The sequence below is a fragment of the Lissotriton vulgaris genome, chromosome 2_1, assembly GCF_964263255.1.
Source record: "Lissotriton vulgaris chromosome 2_1, aLisVul1.2, whole genome shotgun sequence".
Taxonomy (NCBI): Eukaryota; Metazoa; Chordata; class Amphibia; order Caudata; family Salamandridae; genus Lissotriton; species Lissotriton vulgaris.
Window position 1 is genome coordinate 1,650,154,520 of NC_141687.1, and position 15,264 is coordinate 1,650,169,783.

General features: G+C 45.3%; 1 protein-coding gene across 2 annotated transcripts in view; it reads left to right on the forward strand.

The window, feature by feature from the left end:
* Positions 1–15,264, forward strand: part of ASAP3 (ArfGAP with SH3 domain, ankyrin repeat and PH domain 3) — a 398,324-nt gene that overhangs the window by 254,383 nt on the left and 128,677 nt on the right. The window lies entirely within an intron of this gene.

Genomic DNA, 15,264 nt, shown 5'->3' on the forward strand with positions numbered 1-15,264 from the left:
GCTAGTGGTGCCGAGAAAGAGCCATTGCTAAAGCCAGATCAGAGCACAAGCTAGTCATAGCAGTTGAGAGTGTTGGCATATTTGTTTTTCATGCGTTTGCACATATTTAGGCAGATGCTTAGTATATAAAGCCTGACGTTCTTAGTTTCCATGAACTGAGTTTTGCAGCCTGACTTGTCCTTTGAACAAAACCAATTCCAAGAATTGAACTTAATAGTGCCCAACTTGTAAAGCCAGCTGCATGTAATTAGCCTTTCTGTACATGCACCCCAGACACAGAGGTTGACACAAGTAAAAATTATACACATCTCCTTACAGCCTCGGTGCAATGGTGTCTACTGAACGTCTGGGAGGAAACTGACTTGGAGTGGATATAGATTGTTCTGGGGCTGGTGGTGGCTAGGTTGTGCGGTACGGATCAGACACCACAGTTGGGGGAGTGGAAACTTGACATAGACTGGTGCATGCAAGAATGGTGTATGAAGGCCGAGGTTGCCCCCACACATGGGCCAAACTTTGGGGGCACTGGAATGAATACAGATGTAACATCTGTGAAGGCCCAGCTCCCAACGACCCAGGGTATCATTAGTCTAAAGCAATTTGTTTGGGCCATGATATGGGTGCTGGAGAGGGACAAGGGGGGACAGGTAAGGAGATAGTCGAAAGTGTCCAGGATAATGAATATAAGGTACTTTACAGTGCTTACTTATGTTTTATATGTAATTTTGTTGCTAATAAAAAAAAGTAATGTTAAAAATATACATATGCATATATATTTAAGGTAGTTGTAATGTCCGTGCAATTTTGTATATTTATTTGTAAGAAGTGACTTAGCCGTCACCTTTCAAATGCTGCTACATTAATTTAACAGTCTATGAACCAACAATTCAATTGATATTGGCTTGAGGAATTTATTTGCTGCTCATTTCTATGTACTTTACTCCACATTTGAATCATGGGTCAGAGAAGTTAGATATGTTTCAGTCTAGAACAAATTACACTTATTTATGCCACAGATCAAACAAAAACATATACAATTTGTGGTGAAATAGTGTGATGTAAAAACAATACTTGAATAAGTAATACAAAACAACAAATTATACAAACATTATGACACCACTCTTAATTCACAACCTAGCTATAATATATCTTAACCTCTATTTTAATATTTTCTCAGTTCAACACTGGACACATCAGTGGGTTAAAGCCCCAGCAGCTCAGTTTGCAGACATAAATAGACCAACATTTTTGCTCACATAAATCCAAAGCATAAAAAATAAGGGTCGCGCTTGCATAGCCACTGACAGTTTTCCCAGTACCACTAGCATTGGTGTGCAAATCAAAGGTGACTAAAGGTCTGTCAACTAGTGTTCAGACAGAACCAGTTTTGGTTCCAAGTTATCGCAAACATTTACAATGGGATGATTTGTAAGAGTGTATCCGTATCCACCATGGCGTCCCACAGTACTACCTATATTTAGCTACCCGGCTAAAGCTCAAAGCATCCTCTGAACATACAGGCCACACCAGTTTCCAGTGGGAATTGGGTGTTAGGTTTTAGGGAAGAACCAAGGGAAGAAACATATCTTAAAATGTTGATATCTTTGAGACATTAAGGGCTAGAGAAGTGGTTCAAATTGTTCCAGAATTGGTGTCCAGCGTATGGAACTGGCCCCACAATGGGGGCATGACAGCTTTTAACCCTCCGCTCTCAATGGGATATAAATGAGAATATAGCTTCAACCCAAGAGTACCAAGCAGGTTTGTCTGTGAAGTTTGAGGGAGGGGTCCCTACAATTGCATGCCCAGGCATCTGTGAATATTTTCCATTCTTCCAGGCTCTCTGGGCTGCAGGGCTCTCTTGGCTTCTGGGTAATTCTGGTACACTGATGATCCTCCATGCACTTTCAGTCAGCTATGCCTTGCAGTGTTCTTCCAAACATCACATCTGCTTTACTTAGAAGGCAGTGCAGCTCCTTTCCAAGAGGTCATATTACAATGGGTTCCAAAGATCGGAGGCTGAAGGACAGCAACCACCAACAAAAGTCCAGGTAATGAATCCCCAGATACTGAAATTAAGAGTCTTTTAAATATGAGGACAATGTACAAGTTACAGTCTCTTGGGGGAAGTATCTAACAATTTTTGGTGGCCACTGCAGAAGCATGAGCCTACCCAAGGGCTGCCTTGTCAAAAGTCTTCTCTGATTCAGGGAGAACTGCATCTTCCCTTCTGGAATTCAGATTTTTCTGGCTTCTAGAACAGGTGAGACCACCCATGGATGCTTTTTTGCGCCATGCCAGAAGAGGCATGAAGAGTCTTCAGCAGAGGCATGCCATTAAGGAGAGGAGATTACAGCCTTCCCAAAATAAAACCTTAAGTTCCTTTCAGTACTTGGAGAAAACCCAATCATCAGTGAAGTATTCAACTGGTCAAGATATATTGCTGGCCAATAGCTTGGTGTGTGGCAGTTAGGAAAAATAAAGTAAACTCTCTTAACCATTGCAATATAACTATGTCATAAATGGGTTCAAGGACACAAACATAATCTGTTTAAAAAAGAAACACTATCCTCTTCATCTCTATATATGTGGAATTCCTTACCTGGTTGGGCATTCTTGCAACCATGTACCCACCTAGAATTAATGGGAATTCCAGGTGCTGCTCTTTATTATTGTTTATTATTGTATAATCTATTTTCAAAATTATTTGATGAAGCCATTTTAGATCTCTTTCAGGCTTCAAATATAAATTCAAAACAATAATATTTTGCAAAGTAATATGAACATATTTGTGAACTTTTATTAGCTTTATATCATTTAATAGAACATAGATTTCAAAACATGGCAGCAAAGACATGCCACAGTGTCCTAGAAGGCAGAAGTGTTGCTGTCTTCTTTTAAAAGCAGATGCATGCATTGATTTGCATAATTAAGGCATGTGCATCTTGCTAATCTTTTGCTAAGGAAGTGAAAAGGAAGATGCAGTAATGCGATCTGTCTCTTCTTTAATGTGATCTGTCTCTTGTTTACCAGTTATGGTTCCAAGTTATCTCTTTACAGAGGGGCACACTACTGGAAAACCAATTTGGCAGAGTGTGGCTCTCACTGCACCAGGACACAACATGAAATGCAAAAATTTTGTTTCGATTTTTGAAAGGCACTTGTCTGTTTGCAGGAAGCGCTCTGCGTTTGCGGGTGCTCAGTGTGCAGCGGATGTACATTTATATAGTCCAGCTTGATGGCAGGAGGCAGAGGTCTCAATGTTTGAAAACTCTTAGGAGTGGATAATTAGCAAATATGATGAATGTAGGTAGTGATGTCACACAGCGTTTGATTCCTATGACAACATGAAAAATATCACTAAAATAAATGAATGTGAAATAAATGTAAAATTGCACCGAAAGACGAATTTGTATACCAATAGTTTAGAACCAGCGAATGGAAACACAGGCGCCTGGCTTACAGCTGCACAGAATGTATAACATATGGAGGATTCTTGATGAAATGTCAAACATCTGATATTATCCAGAACTGGAGAAGACCTGTAATGTGTGCAAACGGGCTCCTCCTATGGTTTGAGGGAGGGAGTCCCCTTGGTTGGGGTTCTGTTTCAGTATCTGCAGCTTCCAGGAGCTCTGAACAGATCCACATTTAGAAATCAAATTCATTTCAAAGTTTGACATTCAGCCTGGTGTAATTTGTGAGTCCCACATCGAGTGAAACCAGCGTCCAGGCCTGACAGCGTCTCTGAATGGGAATGCATCCCATATGGAAAATCATCCCTGATTTACAAAGGGGTGCATTTCCATATTCACCCATCTGAATCCAATCTTTCCATTTGCTTACAGTGACCAAGCATATTGGAACGTTTAAGGTAGATAGGTGACATGTCCTAATCCAGCCTGAATTGTACTGCATAAGGACGCAGACATATAAAACCGAACAAGTCATATGACACGCTCTCTGTAAAGTGCTTCTTCCACTCATGTGGAAAGAGGGCAGGAGAGCCCGTCAATGCCAGCAAGTCCACGTGACTCTATTCATTTGGTAGTATGCACCTATGAAGAACTTAGGGGCTTATGACGATTGCGGTCGGTCAGACCCCCGACTGTCATTGTATCATCCGAAAGTGCTATGAGATATCCACAGTGTGGCCCCATAAGACAGATTTGGTCATAAGGCCCATGTTCTAGCACATATACACAAACAAGCATTTACAATGCAATGGTCTCGGCAATATTATAGGTAGAGCTATTAGAATTGCTCATTATTTTTTTATCTTTTTTGTATCCCTAAATAAATGGCATTGTCATTTGTATTGGCATTAGCTTTGTTTTTTGCATATGTGATACCTATTGCATTAGCAGAGAGAGAGTGAGGTAGTGAGATAGAGAGAGCGAGTGAGGTATTGAAATAGAGAGAGAGTGAGGTAGTGAGAGAGAGTGAGGTAGTGAGATAGAGAGTGAGGTACTAAAGAGTGAGGTAGTGAGGGAGAGGGATGTTGTGAGGTAGTGAGATATAAGCATAGAGTGATGTTGTGATGTAGTGAGATAGAGAAAGAGGCACTGAAAGAGAGAGTGAAAGTGAGTTAGTGAGATAGATAGAGTGAGGTAGTGAGATAGAGAGTGATTGAGGTAGTGAGTTAGAGAAAGAGAGTGAAGTTGTGAGGTTGTGAGCTAGAGAGTGAGGTAGTGAGAGAGTGAGGTAGTGATGTTTTGAGAGAGAGAAGTTGTGAGGTAGTGAGATAGAATGGAGTAGTGAGGTAGAGAGTTATGTAGTGAGAGATAGGTAGATAGAGAGTGAGGTAGTGAGAGACAGAGAAAGTGAGGTTGTGAAAGAGTGAGGTAGAGGGATGTTCTGAGGTAGTGAGATAGAAACAGTGAGTGAGTTTGTGAGGTAGTGAGATAGAGAGAGTGTGAGGTAGTGAAAGAGAGTGAAAGTGACTTAGTGAGATAGAAATAGAGAGAGTGAGGTAGTGAGAGTGAGGTAGATAGAGTGAGACAGAGAGAGTGAGGTAGTGAAAGAGTGAGTTAGTGATGGAGAGTGATTTTTGGTGGTAGTGAGATAGAAACAATGAGTGATGTTGTGACGTAGTGAGATAGAGAAGGATTGAGGTAGTTTAAGAGAGTGAAAGTGACTTAGTGAGATAGAAAGAGAGAGTGAGTTAGTGAGATACAGAGTGACGTAGTGAGTTGGAGAGAGAGAGTGAACTTGTGAGCTAGTGAGATAGAGAGTGAGTCAGCGAGAGAGTGTTGTAGTTATTTTTTGAGTGAGTGACTTGTGTTATAGTTAGGTAGTGAGAGTGATATCGAAATAGAGTGATGTTATGGAGAGAGTTAGTGAGAGAGAGAGTGAGATAGTGTTATAGATTTAACTTGAGTAGTGATGTAGTTATTTTTGTTTTGTGGGAGAGTGAAGTAGATATAGAGTGAGGTAGTGAGAGATAGAGAGAGTGAGGTAGTGAAAGAATGAGGTAGTGAGGGTGAGAGTTGTTGTGCTGTATTGAGATAGAAACGGAGCGATGTTGTGAAGTAGTGAGCTAGAGTGAGGTAGTGTATGAGAGAGTAAAAGTGAGTTAGTGTATTTGAGAGAGAGAGTGTGGTAGTGAGATAGAGAGAGTGAACTTGTGGGGTAGTGAGAGAGTGATGTAGTGAACGTTAGAGAGAGTGTGTCGTGATATAGTGAGAGAGAGATAGTGAGATAGAAATAGAGTGAGGTAGTATATAGAGAGAGTGGGAGGTAGTGAGAGAGAGAGTGAAGCAGGGAGTTAGAGAGAGAGAGTGAAGTTGTGAGGTAGTGAGAGAGTGTTGTGAATTTTTGAGAGAGTGTGTTGTGATATAGTGAGGCAGTGAGAATGAGATAGTGAGATAGTTATAGATAGAGTTAGGTAGTGATGTAGAGAGAGTGAGGTAGTGAGATAGAGAGAGTTAAGTTGTGAAGTAGTGTGTTAGAGAGATAGTTCCTGTGGTAGTGATATTGTGATGCTGTGAGAAAGAGAGAGTTGAGTAGTGAGGTAGAGATTGAGGTAGAGAGTGAATGAGAAATAGTGTAGTAGTGTGAGAGATAGTGAGGTAGTGATAGAGAGAGTGAGTTAGTGAGAGAGAGTTTGAAGGGACGGTATAGTGGAGCTGAGGAGAGAGTAAAGGGATGGTGCAGTGAGAGGCTGAGGAGAGTGCATCAGTGAAGGGACGGTACCATAAGAGGCTGAGGAGAAAGTGCAGCAGTGAGTGATGGTGCAGTGGAGGAGTGAGGGCTGCAGCCTGGATGGGGGGCGGGGCTGAGCAGAGAGTGCAGCAATGAAGGGACGATGCAATGGGGGGCTGAGCAGAGAGTGCGTCAGTGAATGGATGGTGCAGGGAGAGGCTGAGGAGAGTGCAGCAGTGAAGGGACGATGCAATGGGTGGCTGAGCAGAGAGTGCATCAGTGAAGGGATGTTGCAAGGAGAGGCTGAGGAGAGTGCAGCAGTGAAGGGACAGTGCAGGGACAGTGCAGGGAGAGGCTGAGGAGAGAGTGCATCAGTGAAGGGACAGTGCAGGGAGAGGCTGAGCCCAGAGTGCAGCAGTGAAGGGACGATGCAGGGAGAAGCTGAGGAGAGTGCAGCAGTAAAAGAACGGTTCAGTGGGGGCTGAGCAGAGAGTGCAGCAGTGAAAGGACGGTGCAGTGGGATGCTGAGCATAGAGTGCAGCAGTGAAGGGACGGTGCAGTGGGACTGAGGAGAGAGTGTAGCAGTGAAGGGATAATGCAGTGAGAGGCTGAGGAGAGTGCAGCAGTGAAGGGACGGGGCAGTGGGGAGGAGGAGTGAGTGCAGCAGTGAAGTGACGGTGCAGTGAGAGGCTGAGGAGAGTGCAGCAGTGAAGGGACGGTGCAAGGAGAGGCTAAGGAGAGAGTGCAGCAATAAAGGGACGGTGCAGGGAGAGGCTGAGGAGAGCGTGCATCAGTGAAGGGCCGGTGCAGGGAGAGGCTGAGGAGAGAGTGCATCAGTAAAGGGATGGTGCAGGGAGAGGCTGAGGAGAGAGTGCAGCAGTGAAGGGATGGTGCAGTGAGAGACTGATGAGAGTGCACCAGTGAAGGGACGGTGCAGGGAGAGGCTGAAGAGAGTGCAGCAGTGAAGGGACGGTGCAGTGGGACTGAGGAGAGAGTGTAGCAGTGAAGGGATAATGCAGTGAGAGGCTGAGGAGAGTGCAGCAGTGAAGGGACGGGGCAGTGGGGAGGAGGAGTGAGTGTAGCAGTGAAGTGACGGTGCAGTGAGAGGCTGAGGAGAGTGCAGCAGTGAAGGGACGGTGCAAGGAGAGGCTAAGGAGAGAGTGCAGCAATAAAGGGACGGTGCAGAGAGAGGCTGAGGAGAGCGTGCATCAGTGAAGGGCCGGTGCAGGGAGAGGCTGAGGAGAGAGTGCATCAGTAAAGGGATGGTGCAGGGAGAGGCTGAGGAGAGAGTGCAGCAGTGAAGGGATGGTGCAGTGAGAGACTGATGAGAGTGCACCAGTGAAGGGACGGTGCAGGGAGAGGCTGAAGAGAGTGCAGCAGTGAAGGGACGATGCAATGGGAGGCTGAACAGAGAGTGCATCAGTGAATGGACGGTGCAGGGAGAGGCTGAGCAGAGAGTGCAGCAGTGAAGGGACGGTGCAGGGAGGGGCTGTGGAGAGAGTGCATCAGTGAAGGGACGGTGCAGGGAGAGGCTGAGGAGAGAGTGCAGCAGTGAAGGGATGGTGCAGTGAGAGGCTGAGGAGAGTGCAGCAGTGAAGGGACAGTACCGTGAGAGGCTGAGAGAGAGTGCAGCAGTGAGTGATGGTGCAGTGGAGGAGTGAGGGCTGCAGCTGGATGGGGGTTGAGCAGAGAGTGAAGCGATGGCGCAGGGAGAGGCTGATGAGAGAGTGCTGCAGTGAAGCGATGGTGAAGTGAGAGGCTGAGGAAAGTGCAGCAGTGAAGGGACGATGCAATGGGGGGCTGAACAGAGAGTGCATCAGTGAAGGGACGGTGCAGGGAGAGGCTGAGGAGAGTGCAGCAGTGAAGGGACGGTGCAGGGAGAGCCTGAGGAGAGAGTGCATCAGTGAAGGGACGGTGCAGGGAGAGCCTGAGGAGAGAGTGCAGCAGTGAAGGGATGATGCAATGGGGAGCTGAGCAGAGTTTTGCAGAAGGGTGAAATCCGCAAAGGTGGCCAGCTTTTTTTTTCTTTGGGCGCCCTGACCTATTTTTGATCCCAATCCAACCCTGCTCATTAGGATGTAGAGCTGAGCATACCAGAGAGATCAGGTGCAGTCCCTGCAGAACATCTGTGCCTGCAGCCCAATAAAGTGCAGCCACACACCTTTCTTCAAAGAAGCAACCAGTGCCTCTGCGTTCATGGCTCATGGAAGTTATTGTACATTCAGATTAAAGTCAATTGTGAGGTTAGACTGCAGCTTCCTGGCAGAAAACTGCAAACTGCTTTGCCAACACAACGTCCAAAAGAGGGCGAGCTGCGAGGCACCGGCTGAAAATTTTACCAAACAGATGTTACCTTGAAATTCTTCTGTAGGACCAATCGTAGGCAGAACTGCGTACGGTTTGTTGCCTCAAGACTGTTCAGGTAACTATATTCCCACCTTAATTGATAGAGTTGCCTGTGTGCGCGCTTTCACCTCATTCTTATTAAGGCATTGGGGACAGTTGCACTGTGGCGTTTTTTCTGTTAATGCCACAGACGCTCCTCTCTCCTCCCGTGGTCTGCTGCTGTTCCAGTGGTAGCTTGTCAGTTATCCCCGTGTGCTATCGACTGTATGAGAAAAACAGAAAATATTGAGAAACAGAAGGATAAAAAGTTGCCCTCGGTAATGAAGCGCCCGTTTTCTTTCGCAGCGCGCTGTGGAGCCTGGTGGGGTCTGAGCGGCCCTCGGCAAAGGTTTTCATTTTTGGTTCCAATTATTGCATCTTACCCGCGCTTTGTCCCTCGGATGCTCCCGGCGCTTGGATCAGTATGCGCGGCCTATTCTCTGAGGTATGATTTGTTGAGTGGCACGTGGCTGTGGGCCAGAGCACCCCACGCGGTACCCGAGAGGAGTATCTAACCTAGCAAAAGGGCAGGGATGGCGTGGTAAACCACTACCCAGCAGCAACAGCAGCTCCCAGATGCGCTGCCATGAATCGCCTAGAAACATGTCAGACGCTGCGTGCTTGTTGTTTTACACAGAGGGCACCGCCGCAGTCCAATAGTATTGATTGTCTACACTGTGTGGAGAAAGAAACTGTCAGCCCTAGCAGGCTGACCGTGGCACCGCTCAGAAAACTATTCCCCGCCCTGCCTACTCGACGGAACCCCCACATGAGTAAAGGCAAGCACATGCCAGTGTCCTCTGCACACGAACAGCATGAAACTGGAGCCTCGCAGTCAACCCCTGCGCCGCAGGAGGTTCTGGCAAGCAGTTGTGAACTGCATTCCACGTGACAAGAAACTTCGCTTTGCACATTAAATAAATGCCCCGACTTGAGATGCCAAGACCTCTGTAAGAGGAAGAGAGGGGATGTGCTCGTCGTTCATCTCTAATAGGTCTGGCTCTTCGTGATGCACTGTGGTTTCCACATTTAATAAACACGCAGACCACAATATATTGCTGAAAGTAGAAAGACTGAACTGTCCTGGGCTCCCCTTGTCAGCTCTGTATGTGTCTGTCCTAGTGGAATCCTCCACTCGCCCGAAGCTGAACGGGGGTGTACAATGCCACCCCCAGGAGCCCTCAGTCAAAGTCAACAATTTTGATAGCATCCTGCGTAATACGCTACCCATCTGCAAACCGCTTCGACGTATGGTCGGACCCCTTTGTATCACTGAAAGAAAATTGACAGGTGTGCAAAGTGGAGGTAAATGAATAGAAGTTTAGACACTAGTGCCTCACAGACTGAGACAGCGCTAAAAACAATTTCGAAAGTTTTTTAATGCACTTTTTTGGAACTGCGCAGACTTTGCGCCGTGAGTTAACCCTGGTGTGGACGCAGGTAGTAAAAGCACGGCAGTATGCGCAACACGGCATTAATGCTATCCTGGGGGGGCTCGCGCCGCTACCACTCACACTGCAGGGCTCCCGTGACCTCAGTCTGATGGGTGACAAGGGCAGCCTGAGGGTCCCCCACCCCCTGAGTCTAAGCATGCTCGCCCCACCTCACTCGCAGCGAGAAGGCAGCGGACTTGAGGCACTCACCACGACGTGCGCCCCTGCCAGCTTCAGCGGCTTGGGGCTGATGAGCGGGGACACCCTGTAGAGCAGCAGCACGAAGGCCACGGTGAAGGCAGCGACCAACAGCAGCATGGTGCCAGCGGGCACCGGTGGGCAGACCACGCGCGCGCTCAGTTGTTTATCTCCACCCCCTCTGCATGCAGGGATGTGGGCGTGTGCCCGAGCTGCAGCCAAGGAGAGCTAGGGTGAGTTCCCCCCGTCTCTCGGGAAGAGCGTGCAGAGGCTGCCGGTTACAAGCCCCTTAACTAAACAAGACAGGGTAGAAACAAAAAAATGTGGATTACCTAAGGAGAGCTGCAGGGGGGGGAGGGGGGGAGCGGGACTAAGGAGAGCTGCGGAGGGAGGGGGGGGACGAGCAGAGCACACAACGCCTGTTTGTGTACCTTTGCTCTTGACATATCTGTGTGCACACTTAGCTAATATTTTGTTAATAGTGTTCAACGAACACGTGGTGAAGTTTTCAACGGATATGTAGAAAGCATATCGCAAAGTGCTGTTTCTGACGTACGTTACAGCATCAATGTCTTTTTTCCGTTAATTATTCTCCAATCTGGGTTAATATTGTGCATTGTTCTTCGGTGCGATTACCTAAGGAGAGCTGCGGGGGAGGGGGGGGGAGCGGGACTAAGGAGAGCTGCGGAGGGGGGGGGGACGAGCAGAGCAGCTGTGGAAATCACCACCGTCTTTCTCCGAGGCAAAGTAGAAATGCCTCGGAGAAAGCATGGTGATTTTTCGCATTCGGGGGTGTGTTTTTTGCGCCCTGAGTGACAGACGACGTCACAGGGCTAAAGAATGCAAAAAATCACGCCCCCAAATCCGAAAAAGACGGGGCTTGTTTTGAGTGACTCCCTTCTCTTCCAATGGCTGGCCTCTGTTTAGGAAGCCAGCCAATGGAAGCGAATGGAGCTGAGAGGCGGGTCTAAAGTGCCCTACTATACAACATAAGATCTCTTTACATCCGGTTTTGCCTTCGGCAAACCGGATATACCTCGACCTAAAAAAGTAAGGGGTTGTATTTTGACCACAGAAGGTACTGCACCTTCTGTCATATCGTAAAATACTTTATTTGCATTTAAGTAAAAAAATTCTTCTTCTTTGAAGTTATAGCTTTGACTGGACATAATGTTTATTGATTATTCACTTGTTCATGCTTTTTCTGAGTTCCCAACCCCACTGCTCACGTCTAGCAGCTTACTCTTCCAATTTCAATGTAGTAGTATTGGTGGTCATTGGGTAAGGGTGGTAAACAACTGTGTTTACAAAAGCTAATGGAAACAAGATGTGATGAAGAAATCACTGCAAGGCGCGCATTTTCACATGAAACTGGTGGGTTTCTTTGAAAGTTTATACAAAAGAATGCAAACAAAACTTGCTTCAATTGTTGATTGCGAATTTATTTCATTCCAGTAGGAAGATCATTCATCAAATTATTCTTGAAATGTATCCAACATAAATCAATCTTCACATTACTTGATGCTTGCCCAATGCATTTCGGGTTAATGGGTATAACCCTTCGTCAGGGGCCTAAAATGAAAACATACAAGACCTTAACTTTCAGAAACGAGAGCCATGAGGTCATGATGACCAAAATAATATATGACATTAATATCAATGCTCTGGCTGTACATGTAACCTATACAACATTTTCAAGCAGCAATACAGCGTAATACATAAAAAGAAAAAGGAAAAGAAACTAACATCGTGGTCCTTTCTGTGTGCGCTAGTAAGGTGCGTTGTGGAAACAAGTGGTGTACTCTGAGCGTGTGGTGTAAGAGAAAAGTATAAGGCGGGGAGGAATGGGATGGAAGCCTAAGCGTATGGCGAACAGAGCCAAAAATCGTGAAGCTTACCGCAGTAGTAACGTGTAGTCTTCTTAGTGTTCCGAACGCGGAACCTGTCCGATAAGCGAAGGACCAATGGGAAGGTTGGTTATAGGTATGCTGGTGAGTCACGTGGTGCGGGATCAGGAAAAATATAACGAAACGAAACCGGAATTTAATGAGGTTGGGAATCGGGATGAGATAAAATGAAATAACATAAAGTGATAGTGAAGGATTATGAAAGTAGTGAGCAATTCACGAACTTAGACGCGCGGAATAGCGTGGCTGTTAAGTGTATTCTCATTGGTGCACTCAGGGTCACGTGGTGCGACGACTGCAGGTAAACAAAGGCTCATGTAGGATGACTCGAGTGAAGTGGAAAATAAAAAGTGAAAAAACGAAAAATGAAACGTGTGGTAATAAAGAATCTAAGTAGAGTCATAGGCTATGGCATAATGAAAGGTTTCTTTTTGGATGGTATGTGTAAAATTCCTTTTTCTTTTTATGTATTACGCTGTATTGCTGCTTGAAAATGTTGTATAGGTTACATGTACAGCCAGAGCATTGATATTAATGTCATATATTATTTTGGTCATCATGACCTCATGGCTCTCGTTTCTGAAAGTTAAGGTCTTGTATGTTTTCATTTTAGCCCCCTGACGAAGGGTTATACCCATTAACCCGAAATGCATTGGGCAAGCATCAAGTAATGTGAAGATTGATTTATGTTGGATACATTTCAAGAATAATTTGATGAATGATCTTCCTACTGGAATGAAATAAATTCGCAATCAACAATTGAAGCAAGTTTTGTTTGCATTCTTTTGTATAAACTTTCAAAGAAACCCACCAGTTTCATGTGAAAATGCGCGCCTTGCAGTGATTTCTTCATCACATCTTGTTTGCATGATTCAAGGCACTACCTGGCATAGTGCGACAAGGAAACGCGCCCAAACCAATTGAATTGGAATAACTTAGTGAGTGCACGGAGATACTATAACCATACAAAAGCTAATGGGCCATACTTATCCATATGAACACATGGTTTCAGTAATAGGCATCCGATTTTGAACTGGGAAAAATATCAGTGGCTCATGACTGATAGCTAATAGAAAAAAACATGTTTTGTATACTTCACTTTAGCAGGTGCTTTAACCTATGTTGTAGGAGTGTTACATTTGCCACTTAAAATAAACACTAGGGTTTTTTACATGAATAAATTGGTTAATTGGAGTGCTCTGAATCTATAGGAAAATATGCCCACATGCATCAAACTCCCGTTTTGCGATTCCAAATTTGCGATTTTTACCGAATCGCAAATAAGGAATCGCAAAACGGGATGCATTATTGAAAGTGCATAATATTTGCGATTCGGTAAAAATCGCAATTTTTACCAAGTCGCAAATATTATGCGAATTCCAATTTGCGATTTCGCAATTCCCATTGATTCCTATGGGTCAAAAGGCCCATAGGAATCAATGGTAATTGCGAATTCGCAAATTGGAATTCGCAAAATGTTGATGCATTCCATGGGTGCAGGGGGGGGGGGGTCCTTTCCCCCCTACACCCCTGAAATGTATTTTAAAATGGATGTTTCACACACACATGTCCTAAGGACATGTGTGTCTGTAACATGACAGTGTTTAAAATGCTAATTTGAGCATTTTAAACATTTTTCGCAAATTACCACGAGGTTCAACCTCGTGGTAATTTGCACTTGCAATCTTAAAATTCGCAATTTTTTTTAAGGATGATGCATTGCATTTAAGGAATCACAAAATTGCGATTCCTTAAATGCAATCGCATTTTAGAAAATCGCAAAATTAGCGATTTTCAACCAAAACAAATGATGCATCTCAAAAAGCATTTTTGGAATCGCAAACGGCCGATTTTAAGGAATCGCACCGTTTGCGACTCCAAAAATGCTTGATGCATGTGGGCAATACACACTTAATACAGCTTCTGTCTGGTGTTGTGTGTGATCTAAGGCAAATGCCAGGTATTGTCTTCAGGATTCAACACAATACATCAGAGGTGGGCTTAATGAGTGCAAAAACAACAGTTGATGGACAGAATGCAAAACAATGCCATACATTCACCCCAGTACAGAGATCTGGGCCTAAATCCATTGTTTTTTTGCACTCCACACCACCCCAGTTCAGACATGTCATAAGCAAAACAACCTTGACCCTGCGCCTCATGGGAAAAGTCCAGCCCGAACTGCCAAGCCATGTCTTTCCTGGACCGGAATCAAGCATCCTAGGACCGGTTTCTGGCTATTAGCCGTCTTCAGCCAGGATAGCTTGACTCCAGTGGTGTGGAGAGCATGGGACTCACGTCTGAGCAAACCCATCCCACTCGGGGTGACAAATGCAAAAACAACAGTTGATGGACAGAATGCAGAACAATGTCATACATTCACCCCAGTACAGAGATCTGTTCCTAAATCCATTGTATTTTTGCACTCCACACCACCCCAGTTCAGACATGGCCATATGCAAATCAGCCTTGACCCTGTGCCTCATGGGAACAGTCCAGCCCGAACTGCCAAGCCATGTCTTTCCTGGACCGGAATTGAGCATCCTAGGACCGGTTTCTGGCTATCAGCCGTCTTCAGCCAGGACAGCTTGACTCCAGTGGTGTGACTCACCTCTGAGCAAACCCATCCCACTCGGGGTGACAAATTCAAAAATAACAGTTGATGGACAGAATGCAGAACAATGTCATACATTCACCCCAGTACAGAGATCTGGTCCTAAATCCATCGTCAAGGCTGATTCGCATATGGCCATGTCTGAACTGGGGTGGTGTGGAGTGCAAAAAAACGATGGATTTAGGCCCAGATCTCTGTACTGGGGTGAATATGACATTGTTCTGCATTCTGTCCATCAATTGTTGTTTTTGCATTGGCCTTAATAAGTGGACACAGTATTAAAAGTGAGTCCTTTGTAACTGGACAGCAATCCAAACGAGGACTCCAAATCTGAACAAATTTTTCTAAATAAGACTTCATGAGTAATTTGTACTTTACGGTGGTTATATAACTTACCACTGTTTATATCTCTCCTTTTGCACCCCACTATTCTTATTGCTCAATCACATTCACTATATCAGTTATATTGTTTGCCCACTTTGTGTCATTCTATATTGTACAGGGTATGTTTGGTTGTTTTGCATTGATGTGGTCAGTAGGTGAATGGATGCGTGTGGGGAAGTTGAGTATTTTGCTACAGCTT